General features: G+C 46.9%; 1 protein-coding gene across 1 annotated transcript in view; it reads left to right on the forward strand.

Annotated features, from left to right (window-relative positions):
* The first annotated feature begins 902 nt into the window (after positions 1-902).
* ERAP1 (endoplasmic reticulum aminopeptidase 1) overlaps positions 903-13,649 on the forward strand; it is a 58,381-nt gene continuing 45,634 nt past the window's right edge. The window contains exon 1 of the mRNA XM_073678195.1: positions 903-1,058. The gene's annotated coding sequence lies outside the window, so the exon portion shown is untranslated. The remainder of the gene's footprint in view (positions 1,059-13,649) is intronic.

The following is a 13,649-nucleotide window of genomic DNA, read 5'->3' on the forward strand; positions in this document are numbered from 1 at the left end:
CTGCCGGCTGGTTTCTGCTGCTGGATATATAAGTCCTCACAGCCTCGGACTCCTGTGTCCGGTCGTAGTGTCTTCAGCCAGGACGAGCAATATCTGCTTCCAGTCCCTGGCACTCAGCTCCTGGTCCTACAGAGCTCCTAGCTCTTGCTTTCCCTGTGTCTGCTTGTTCTCTTTCTTCTCTGGAGCTTCACTTCTCAACCCCGCCCCAGATCCAGTTTATATAGGGCAGATTCCTCCCCTATCTGGTCTGGGACAGGAGGTGTTGCATGTTCAAGGGCTCCTGACCAGGGGACTTCCCACTTGCTCCCAGACGTGATATTTCTATCACTGTGGCAACCAGACCCCTGGGGTGCCACAAGCACATCTGGGACATCATGTCTCGCTCCATCCACCAACGTCACGTTGCACCACAGACTGTCCAGGAGTTGGCGGATGCTTTAGTCCAGGTCTGGGAGGAGATCCCACAGGAGACTATCCGCAACCTCATCAGGAGCATGCCCAGGCATTGTAGGGAGGTCATACAGGCACGTGGAGACCACACACAATACTGAGCCTCATTTTGACTTGTTTTAAGGACATTACATCAAAGTTGGATCAGCCTGTAGTGTGTTTTTCCACTTTAATTTTGGGGGTGACTCCAAATCCAGGCCTCCATTGGTTAATAAATTTGATTTCCATTGATGATTTTTGTGTGATTTTGTTGTCAGCACATTCAACTTTGAACAGAACAAAGTATTCAATGAGAATATTTCATTCATTCAGATCTAGGATGTGTTATTTGAGTGTTCCCTTTATTTTTTTGCGCAGTTTACATGTGGCCCCTGATGCTGGCTTGTGACGGCGGTGTACAATAGATAACTCATTGTGCAGTGCTCCTATACACGGCAGGTTCACGCTGCAGCCCATCCCCCAGTTCTTGTGGAATCAGCAGCAGGAGAATGAAAGTGAAAGTACTCGCAGCTGGCTGGAAACGCTGGGCCGTGGAGGAGCCATTCTGGTCGTCTTCATGTATAGAGGCTGAAGATTACATTGTACCGGCCTTCTATCCCCTACAGTCGGTGAGCTCTTCGCTAGACGCGCCGTCGTGCAGCTGTGTATCTATGGCTGGCGTCTGTCTGTACTACCACCAGCAGCTGTGTATCTATGGCTGGCGTCTGTCTGTACTACCACCAGCAGCTGTTACCTCGGTGCTTCTCTGTCCTGATTGCTTTGCTGTTACTTTTGTTTCTTCATCGTCTGATTTGTTTGGCTTTATTATTATAATCGTCCATAAAGAAAGCACCTTATTTATGATGTAGCTGATTTACCTGCGTGCATCAGTCTTGATATTTCGCATTTGTTTTACCTGCAATTCTCTTTACAATCAATCCTGATAACTTGTTATGTGTGACTTACCCAGCTCTGCTGCCTCTGACTTACCCAGCTCTGCTGCCTCTGACTTACCCAGCTCTGCTGCCTCTTACTTACACAGCTCTGCTGCCTCTGACTTACCCAGCTCTGCTGCCTCTGACTTACCCAGCTCTGCTGCCTCTGACTTACCCAGCTCTGCTGCCTCTGACTTACCCAGCTCTGCTGCCTCTGACTTACCCAGCTCTGCTGCCTCTGACTTACACAGCTCTGCTGCCTCTGACTTACCCAGCTCTGCTGCCTCTGACTTACCCAGCTCTGCTGCCTCTGACTTACCCAGCTCTGCTGCCTCTGACTTACCCAGCTCTGCTGCCTCTGACTTACCCAGCTCTGCTGCCTCTGACTTATCCAGCTCTGCTGCCTCTGACTTACCCAGCTCTGCTGCCTCTGACTTACCCAGCTCTGCTGCCTCTGACTTACCCAGCTCTGCTGCCTCTGACTTACACAGCTCTGCTGCCTCTGATTTACACAGCCCTGCCGCATCTAGATTAGGGATTGTGTATGCGGCCCTCCATTACATTGCTTCTGTTTGTGATTCTACTTCCTTACATCTTACATGAATCACAGATAAGTGATAGGATTGATAGACTTGTTCAGAGCTGTTGCAGGGTGTGAACATGAAAATTTCCCTTTTTAATTATGGAGGTATTAATTGATATATTTAATAGTAACAGGAAACAAAATGGCTGACTCCGCCTGTCATTGAAAGGTTATGGCCACCCGTCATCTCTTACAGTTACCGGGCTGTTGTCGCTGCTTCAGATCACATTGTGGCTCCTGGAAATCCCCAGGTCTGTCACGCTGTCACTTTATGGCCTCGTGTGCTCTGCACCTGATACACAGATCCATTACTTGTCTGTGCATGGATACACTAGCATTGGTGCCAAATTCATTTTCACCGAGGGCCTCATCAGCATTATGGTTGTAATTGTCCGGCTGTATAAATGTAACTATTCATTAGCAGCCATTTATCAAAATAACAAACACAAAGCAAAATGCAAGCACAGCCATTCACATGTATGGTAAAAATGTCATTCAACAAGATTTTTTGGTTGAAATACATTTTATTATAGTTTTAATTTACAAAAGACTTACCTGCTTTTCTCCTTGCAGCACAAACACTTATTCACTTTCCTAGCTTTCATACTATTGCCTTTCTACTGCATCAGTTTTTCTCTTGAACATTTTGTGATTATTTGTATATATTTCTCAATTCCACGTGTAAAACTGCCTCAGTTAAAGAGGTTGTCCACTGCAATGTGTAGTGGGCATATCGATTTAAACCTTGGAAATAAAGCTTTCTTCAAATATTTTGCATTTCCAAATGTGCCTGTGAGAGGCGCTATCGCTGTCCTCTCATCCCCATCACATGACCCCTGGCTGTAGCTGCCTCTGATGTCCGGTGATGTCATGTAAACTCCCGGAATTGGAAGCTAACCTGGCATCACTGAGGCTGGACCCAGTTTCCCTGAGTGACTGGGCTGTGGACGGAGTTTCAAAGCACGTCACAGCCCAGCATCGCGCGGGCTTGCAGCACTCTGTTAACCCCATTCTGACGTGGGGCGTAATAATACGTACCTGCTCCTTGGGCCTTATTGACCAGGTACATATTATTACACCCCGGCGATCGCCCCCGCACAGAGGCTGTTTGGGCGCGATCGCCGCCGGGTGTCAGCTGATTTTGACAGTACCGGGTGTCAGCTATGTGCAAGGAGCAGTCCCGCACCGCTCCGGGCACATTAACCCCCGAAATGCTGCAATCGAAGTCGATCGCAGCATTGCGGGAGCAGGCAGAGGTAAGAGCGCCCCTCTTACCTTGCATCGGAGACCCTGCGCTGTCAGTTATGATGACATCCGGGTCACCAGGCATCAGGAAGTTAGATCGTGCGCAGTGCACGATCCATCTAACTTGTGCCAGTGCAGAGCTGACAGCCTGCATAGCATAAGGATGCTGCTGCATCTCTATGCTATGCAAACAATCAGCCTGCAAAAAATGAAAGTCCCATAGTGGGACAAAGTATAAAAGTGAAAGAAAGTGTACACGTTTTTGGTATAGCCGCATCCAGAGCGACCTGGCCTATAAAACTGTCCCACTAGTTGACCCCTTTAGTGAACATGGTATAAAAAAGAAAAAAAAAAAACGAACCAAAAAACGGTGCTTTATCATCATATCACCAAACAAAAAATGGAATAAAACGCAATCAAAAAGACAAATGTAAATAAAAATGATACGGCTGAAAACGTCATCTTTTTGGCCTGCAAAAAACAAGCTGCCATACAGCTCCGTCAGCCAAAAAATAATAAAGTTATAGCTTTCAGAATAAAGCGATGCAAAAAAAAAAAAAAAAAAATTCTAGAAAATAGTTTTTATTGTGTAAAAGTGCCAAAACTTAAAAAAAACAATAAAAAGTAGTATCACTGTAAACGTACTGACCCGAAGAAAAGCTGCCTTATCAATTTTACCACATGCGGAACGGCATAAAAAAAACAATTCCTGAATTGTTGGTTTTTGTTTATTCTGCCTCCGAAAAATCGGAATAGAAAGCGATCAAAAAATGTCACTTGCCCGAAAATGGTACCAATAAAAATGTCAACTTGTCCCGCAAAAAACAAGCCCTTACATGACTCTGTCGGCCGAAATATGGAAAAATTATTGCAAAAACTATTTTTTGCACAAAAAAAACGTCTTTTAGTGTGTGACATCTGCCATACATAAAACCCGATATGAATCTGGTATCGCTGTAATCGCACCGACCCGAAGAATAAAGTCATCTAATCACTGATACCGCACGAGGAACGGCGTAAAAAATAACCTCTAGGGTTAGGGTTGTATTAGGGTTGGGATTTTTTCAAAAGTAAAGAAAAAAAAAAGATGACGATATGGTGACTAGTGTTGAGCGCTAGTGCCGCTACTTGAGTTTGCATCGGGTGCTCGGGTATGCACTGAGTATCGCGGGTGCTCGAGTGACATGCTCGAGTTTCCACCCCATATGTTTCGCGGCTGTCATACAGCCAAAAAAAACATGCAGTGATTGCCTGCCATGCATGAGCAATCCCCATATGTTTTTTTTGGGCGTCTAATAGCCGTGAAACATGCGGGCAGGGACTCGAGCATGTCACTTGAGCACCCGCGATACATGGTGCATACCTGAGTACCCGATGTAATCTCAAGTTGCGAGCACTTACGCTCAAGACTAATGACAATTTATTCAATATGATGACCTAATGTTATCAAATTCTGTGTCGTACATCTGGGTTCAAAATGTTCTTTAGGCTGTGTGCCCACTATGCGTTTTTTAAGCATTTTTGCCGCGGAATTTCCGCAGCGAAAACGCTTAAAAAACGCTTGGTAATACGTGCCCCATGGTCCCCAATGATACTCCGCATATGCTGTGAAAATTTCCGCTGCGGATTATCATTGCGGAAAAATACGCAGTATGTCCATTAATTTTGCGGACACGCAGCGTAATTGCCGCCATTGACTTGCATTGAAACGCTTGATATCCACATCACTACATGTGCACATGCGGATAAGAAGCAATTCAATATGCGGATGGTACCCAGGTCTGGAGGAGAGGAGACTCTCATCCAGACCTGGGTACCATAGAAACTGTAAAAAAGTCTCCATAGCGATGCGTGCGGTGTGTTGGGCGGCTCGCGGTGGTGTGAGGACCTGACATGACGTCATTGAGTCATGTGACAGGACACGCGACTGCTGACGTCGGCGGTCGCATGACCTGTCACATGACTCAATGACGTCATCGCAGGTCCTTCACACCACCGCGAGACACCGGGGAGACCGGACGGAGCGGAGAAGGAGACCGGGGACCATCGGAAGGTAAGTATAATCTTTATTTTTTATTTTTCACCATTCTTACACTTTTTTTTTTAACTATTACTTGGTCACACTACATAAATCCATGCCGGTTGCATGGATTTATATAGTGTGACCAAGTTGTCAAGCACTTTTCCAAGTGATGCTAAAATCGCTTGGAAAAGCGCTTTATAACCCGCATGCAGAAATGCATGTAAAAACGCTTGACAAACACTTCTACCTGGCGGGAAAAACGCATATAAAATCCGCATGCATTTTTCCTGCCAGGTAGAAGCAGAAAAAATATACAGCATTTCTGCATCGTGGCCACATAGCCTTATACCCCTTGATAAAATTCTTGAGGGGTCTAGTTTCCAAAATGGAGTCAATTGTGGAGGGTTTCCACTGTTTAGGCACATCAGGGACTCCCCAAACACGACATGGCGTCCGCTAATTATTCAAGCAAATTTTACATTCAAAAAGTCAAATGGCGCTCCTTCCTTTCCGAGCCCTGCCATGCGCCCAAACAGTGTTTTTACCACACATATGGGGTATTGGCGAACTCAGGAGAAATTGCACAACAAATTGTGTGACATATCTCTCTGATTTATCTCTCTGATTTAAGGGCATGAAAATTCAAAGTTTGAAAATTGCAAGTCATATTGAAGAAATTTTACCACTATCATGAAGTACAATGTCACGAAAAAACATTCTCAGAATTAGTGGGATTCGTTGAAGCTTTCCAGAGTTATTACCTCATGAAGTGACAGTGGTCAGAATTGTAAAAATTGGCTATGTCATTAACGTGCAAACCACCTTCGGGGGTAAAGGGGTAAATGAAGCAGTGCAGAAGAGAGTGCGTGCGATGTGATGGGGACATAGGCGGATTATAATGAGGGCAATCTGGGCTACCGCCTGGGGCTCCGGGGGGCCCATGGCCAGATTGCCCTCATTATAATTTGTGCGGTGCCGGCGCCAATGCGGAACATACCGGCAGGCAGAGGTGGGGAGCCCCGGACCGCTCCCCCAGCAGCTGCGCTGGGCCGCTGCTTCTTCTTCAGCTAGGAGACACGGCCCTGTGCGCGGCCGTGTCTGCTAGTGTGACGTCACGCAGTGTGCGCCCTGCACTGCTGCACTGGAGAGGAGCTGGACGACGGAGCCGAGCCGGGGGATGGTGAGTGAGTGTGTGTGTGTGTGTGTGTGTTTGTGTGTGCAGGCAGATATCATTGTGTGATGTCTGTTTATATGTATTTTTGTGTTTCAAATGTGTTTCTGCGTGTATGTATATGTCTGTATATGTTTGTGTGTGTGCGTGACTGCCTGCGGCCTCCCGCTGTCTCTAGGGGGGTGCCGTGCGGCCTCCCGCTGTCTCTGGGGGGCGCCGTGTGGCCTCTCGCTGTCTCTGGGGGGGCACCGTGCAGCCTCCCACTGTATCTGGGAGGGTGCCGTGCGGCCACCCGCTGTGTATAGATGGCTACGTGCGGCCTCCTGCTTTGTATAGATGGCTACGTGCGGCCTCCCGCTGTGTATAGATGGCTACGTGCGGCCTCCCGCTGTGTATAGATGGCTACGTGCGGCCTCCCGCTGTGTATAGATGGCTACGTGCGGCCTCCCGCTGTGTATAGATGGCTACGTGCGGCCTCCCGCTGTGTATAGATGGCTACGTGCGGCCTCCCGCTGTGTATAGATGGCTACGTGCGGCCTCCCGCTGTGTATAGATGGCTACGTGCGGCCTCCCGCTGTGTATAGATGGCTACGTGCGGCCTCCCGCTGTGTATAGATGGCTACGTGCGGCCTCCCGCTGTGTATAGATGGCTACGTGCGGCCTCCCGCTGTGTATAGATGGCTACGTGCGGCCTCCCGCTGTGTATAGATGGCTACGTGCGGCCTCCCGCTGTGTATAGATGGCTACGTGCGGCCTCCCGCTGTGTATAGATGGCTACGTGCGGCCTCCCGCTGTGTATAGATGGCTACGTGCGGCCTCCAGCTGTGTATAGATGGCTACGTGCGGCCTCCCGCTGTGTATAGATGGCTACGTATGGTCTCCCGCTGTGTATAGATGGCTGCGTGCTTCCTCTCGCTGTGTATAGATGGCTACGTGCGGCCTCTCGCTGTGTATAGATGGCTACGTGCGGCCTCCCGCTGTGAATAGATGGCACTGTGCGGCCTATCACATGATCTATCACAGGGGATCATGTGACATGTCACGTGATACATCAGGTGTGTGTGTGGGGGGGAGGAGGACCCACGCCTTCCAAACTGCCCGGGGCCCTTGCTACTCTTAATCCACCCCTGGATGGGGATGGGCGGACAGCGATAGCGCCTCTCACAGGCACATTAGGAAATGCAAAATATATGAAGAAAAACTTATTTCCAAGGCTTAAATCGGTCTGCCCACTACACATTGTAGTGGACAACCTCTTTAATGTACTTCAATCTAGTGGTGGGATGCAGTCACAGATGCACTGAAGGAGGCTCTGAAGCTTGGGTCTCTGCACTACGATGGTATTTTTCTGGATTGCATAGAATAAGGCTATGTGCACACGGTGCGCTTTTATGCGTAGAATTGGTGTCACTACACAGCTGCCTGGTGACCAGGGACCAGGGGCTCCTACCCTGTCCCTAACACGAAGGGGCACCCTAGCTTGCCCTATTCCCTGGGATACCGCACATGCTCCTCCACAAGCAGTGATTTTGTGGACAGGTCTGGTCACATGCTCCTCCACCGGCAGCCATTTTGTGGACAGCTCTGGTCACATGCTCCTCCACAAGCAGCCATTTTGTGGACAGGTCTGGTGACATGCTCCTCCACCAGCTGCCATTTTGTAGACAGGTCTGGTCACATTCTCCTCCACAAGCAGCCATTTTGTGGACAGGTCTGGTCACATGCTCCTCCACAAGCAGCCATTTTGTGGACAGGTCTGGTCACATGCTACTCCACCAGCAGCCATTTTGTGGACAGGTCTGGTCACATGCTCCTCCACCAGCAGCCATTTTGTGGACAGGTCTGGTGACATGCTCCTCCACCAGCAGCCATTTTGTAGACAGGTCTGGTCACATGCTCCTCCACCAGCAGCCATTTTGTGGACAGGAAAGCTGTGCAGTCTGTGAGGATGGGTGTACTAGCATGTGTAGGAGGAGAACATATAATACTTATATATTAGGTAGGTGACAAAATCATGTTCCCAATACATTTGTAAAAACAAAGCTGACAACCCTCTTTAGGCTCTGCAGGCTCCCATAGACATACATGAGCCTGCAGCTATATTTCTGTGCTTTATACATACTTTTTTTTCTGTCAGATTTCATACAAATGTAATAGAAAACAAAATGGCAGCCTACTCCATCAGACTCTGTTCATATGGAGGTATTCTCACTAAGAGCATTGCTTCTAGAAGAGAATATCTCCATGCACACGTGGCGGGTACGTGCCACGGTCATGCAGTTTCTTAGCACCATGAGATGCAGATTGTGGGTAACACATTGGGTAGGGGATCTCGAAGTAGCACCTACATACACTATAGGTGCCCTTCACTGTAGCACCAGAGAGCACAGGGTGCCACTCATCTGGATCATGGATATTATTTACATGCTGATATTTAAAGGGGTTTTCCACTTTCATAAAAGTGGTCCCCAAATGTTTGGATACTAGTAAAATCCCCCCCCACAGATGGTGCTTCCCCTCCCCTAATCCAGCGCCGGCTGTTAGATAAGAGTCAGGTGTCGCATGTTGATAAATTTGTTTTTGCAAATTGAGTCTTTAATGTGTTATACTTCACTCCAAAATGTTACCAGGTAGCTTTTCCTTGACATTTTAAGTTTTGGCATAGGTATTAAAAATTATGGTGTCATAAACGGCATAAAACATTAATAAATATGGTTTAAACATTTACAATAGGGAACTCTCCTCCCCCCAAATATATGTAACCCACAAATTATGGAAACAGATCATACTCAGGCATTTATCACACAGCCTTGTCCACTAAGCGTCAGTAAAGATGGATCCATGAAAAATGGATGACAAAACATTTCAGAATAGGACACGCGCAAGGAGATGTAAAGTATAACCTCGCTGACTGGATGGGTCCTTTTCCATTTGCTGTCAGTTTTTAAAATAGACGAGAAAAACTGTCGTGAATAAAGCAGGCTATACATGTGAGATACAAGTCGGCCAAATGTTCGTTTGGCAGACAGTTATCTCTCCCAACTCCCCCATACACGTAAGTGCTTCCCTCGGCCAAGCGCTCATGTGTATATAGCGGGAAAAAAGGAGCAAGCCTCCGCCAGGATCCTCTGCCAGTGGTTTATCTCACCTGTTGAAATTCCTACTTACATGATCCTTCTCTTCCTAAAGACCTCCTAATCTGTTATGGGAGAATTGGATGGTCCCCGTACAGATCAGATGGTAAGCTGATCTTGCCGAAATTAAGGGCTCCTGACAACTATTATCTAATGTTTATGGGGTCATACATATATACTATCTAGCATTGCTTACGGACAGTACGACTCTAGTACAGTGCTGAATGGCCTCTGTACACTGCCGTGCAGTGGATGTAAAAGTTTGGGCACCCCTGGTCAAAATTACTGTTATTGTGAACAGTTAAGCAAGTTGGAGATAAAATGATCTCTGAAAGGCCTTAATTTAAAGATGACACATTTCCCTTGTATTTTAGGCAAAAAATATATATATATTTTCAGTTTTTACATTTTAAAAATTACAAAAAGGAAAATGGGCTGATGCAAAAGTTTGGACACCCTGCATGGTTAGTACCTAGTAGCACCTCCTTTTGAAAGTAGCACAGCTTGTAAACGCTTTTTGTAGTTAGACAAGAGTCTTTCAATTCTTGTTTGAGGGATTTTCATCCAGTCTTCCTTGGAAAATTCTTCCAGTTCTGTGAGATTCCTGGGTCGTCTTGCACAGGGCTGTGGAGTCGGAGTCGGTGCCCATTTTGGTGGAGTCGGAGTTGGTACATTTTATACCGACTCCAAAAATATATAATAAATTGGGTAGAGTAGTTCAATGCAGTTTGTGGGGAATATTTTTTCATAACAATTTGGGAAAGTTATGAAATGTCCTATTCCTGATCTAAGGGTCTGGACTTTTAGCTGAGATGAATCTGTGCTACAGTAAATTTATCACTTAAACATGAGCCATGTATGAGGGAGTCGGAGTCGTGGAGTCGGAGCTGGAATCGATGTCATGGAAATTGAGGAGTTGGAGGTTTGGCTTACCGCCCCCACAGCCCTGGTCTTGCATGCACCACTATTTTGAGGTCTAGCCACAGATTTTCAATGATGTTCAGAGGAGGGGACTGTGAGGGCCATTGTAAAACCTTCAGCTTGCGCCTTTTGAAGTAGTGTATTGTGGATTTTGATGTGTGTTTAGGATAATTATCCATTTGTAGAAGCCATCCTCTTTTCAACTTCAGCTTTTTTACAGATGGTGTTATGTTTGCATTAAGAGTTTGTTGAAACATAGAAAGAAACATAGAAACAGAGAAACATAGATATAGTACAAGGCCAAAGATTTGACTTACTTCTTACATTACTTGAGTGATATCTATTGTAAATTCTACAATAGCTCAGAAACCGGCGAATCCTCGCAGCGCACCGTGCAGACCGGACAGTATAGTCCTCCATACAGTATTATGGCACCACAAAGTCCTCCATACAGTATTATGACACCACTAAGTCCTCCATACAGAATTATGTGCCCCATATATTGCTCCATACAGAATAATGGACTCCATATAATGCTCCATACAGAATAATTGACCCCATATAATGTTCCATACAGGATACTGGCCCCCATAAAATGCTCTATGCAGAATACTGCCCCCCATATAACGCTCCGTACAGAATACTGGCCCCCATATAACGCTCCATACACAATACTGGGCCCCTTATAATACACCGCGTGCAGAATTATTAGGCAAATGCGTATTTTGATCACTTCGATACTTTTTATACATGTTGTCCTACTCCAAGCTGCATAGGCTTGAGAGCCGACTACCAATTAAGTAAATCTGGTGATGTGCATCTCTGTAATGAGGAGGGGTGTTGTCTAATGACATCAACACCCTATTTAAGGTGTGCTTAATTATTAGGCAACTTCCTTTCCTTTGGCAAAATGGGTCAGAAGAGAGATTTGACGGGCTCTGAAAAGTCCAAAATTGTGAGATGTCTTGCAGAGGGATGCAGCAGTCTTGAAATTTCCAAACTTTTGAAGCGTGATCACCGAACAATCAAGCGTTTCATGGCAAATAGCCAACAGGGTCGCAAGAAGCGTGTTGGCCAAAAAAGGCGCAAAATAACTGCCCATGAATTGAGGAAAATCAAGCGTGAAGCTGCCAAGATGTCATTCGCCACCAGTTTTGCCATATATCAGAGCTGCATCATTACTGGAGTATCAAAAAGCACAAGGTGTGTGATACTCAGGGACATGGCCAAGGTAAGGAAGGCTGAAAAACGACCACCTTTGAACAAGAAACATAAGATAAAACGTCAAGAATGGGCCAAGAAATATCTTAAGACTGATTTTTCAAAGGTTTTATGGACTGATGAAATGAGAGTGGCTCTTGATGGGCCAGATGGATGGGCCAGAGACTGGATCAATCAAGGGCAGAGAGCTCCACTCCCATTCAGACGCCAGCAAGGTGGAGGTGGGGTACTGGTATGGGCTGGTATCATCAAAGATGAACTTGTGGGACCTTTTCGGGTTGAGGATGGAGTGAAGCTCAACTCCAAGACCTACTGCCCGTTTCTGGAAGACAACTTCTTCAAGCAGTGGTACAGGAAGAAGTCGGTATCGTTCAAGAAAAACATGATTTTCATGCAGGACAATGCTTCATCACATGCATCCAACTACTCCACAGCGTGGCTGGCCAGTAAAGGTCTAAAAGAAGAAAAAATAATGACATGGCCCCCTTGTTCACCTGATCTGAACCCCATAGAGAACCTGTAGTCCATCATAAAATGTGAGATCTACAGGGAGGGAAAAAAGTACACCTCTCGGAACAGTGTCTGGGAGGCTGTGGCGGCTGCTGCACGCAATGTTGATCGAAAACAGATCAAGCAACTGACAGAATCTATGGATGGAAGGCTGTTATTATAAAGAAAGGTGGCTATACTGATCACTAATTTTTTGGGTTTTTGTTTTTGCATGCCAGAAATGTTTATTTCTACATTTTGTGCACTGATATTGGTTTACCTGGTGAAAACAAACAAGTGAGATGAGATTATATTTGGTTTTTATTAAGTTACCTAATAATTCTGCACAGTAATAGTTACCTGCACAAACAGATATCCTCCTAAGATAGCCAAATCTACAAAAAACCCCACTCCAACTTCCAAAAATATTAAGTTTGGATATTTGAGTCTTTTGGGTTGATTGAGAACATAGTTGTTGATCAATAATAAAAATAATCCTCTAAAACACAACTTGCCTAATAATTCTGCACACAGTGTACTTCATACAGAATACTGGCCCCCATATAATGCTCCATACAGAGTACTGGCCCCCATATAATGCTCCATGCAGGCTGTGCCCCCCTATAATACCCCATGCGGGCTGGGCTCCCATATAATGCCCCATGCAGGCTGGGCCCCCATTTAATGCCCTATGCAGGCTGGGCCCCCATATAATGCCCTATGCAGGCTGTGCCCCCATATAATGCCCCATGCAGGCTGTACCTCCATATAATGCCCCATGCAGGCTGTGCCCCCATATAATGCCCCATGCAGGCTGTGCCCCCATATAATGCCCCATGCAGGCTGGGCCCCCATATAATGCCCCATGCAGGCTGGGCCCCCATATAATGCCCCATGCAGGCTGGGCCCCCATATAATGCCCCATGCAGGCTGGGCCCCCATATAATGCCCCATGCAGGCTGGGCCCCCATATAATGCCCCATGCAGGCTGGGCCCCCATATAATGCCCCATGCAGGCTGGGCCCCCATATAATGCCCCATGCAGGCTGTGCCCCCATATAATGCCCCATGCAGGCTGGGCCCCCATATAATGCCCCATGCAGGCTGGGCCCCCATATAATGCCCCATGCAGGCTGTGCCCCCATATAATGCCCCATGCAGGCTGGGCCCCCATATAATGCCCCATTCAGGCTGGGCCCCCATATAATGCCCCATTCAGGCTGGGCCCCCATATAATGCCTCATGCCTCCTGGGCCCCCATATAACGTGCCATGCCTCCTGGGCCCCCATATAATGCCCTATGCAGGTGCCCCATATAATGCCACATTCAGGCTGGGCCCCCATATAATGCCTCATGCCTCCTGGGCCCCCATATAACGTGCCATGCCTCCTGGGCCCCCATATAATGCCCTATGCAGGTGCCCCATATAATGCCACATACCTCTATACATAAAAAAAACCTCAAATACTCACCTCACCTCATCTGCTGCCGCTGCTC

Source organism: Phyllobates terribilis, unplaced genomic scaffold (genome assembly GCF_046119375.1).
Source record: "Phyllobates terribilis strain yellow unplaced genomic scaffold, ASM4611937v1 Scaffold_1__5_contigs__length_1240528914, whole genome shotgun sequence".
Lineage (NCBI taxonomy): Eukaryota > Metazoa > Chordata > Amphibia > Anura > Dendrobatidae > Phyllobates > Phyllobates terribilis.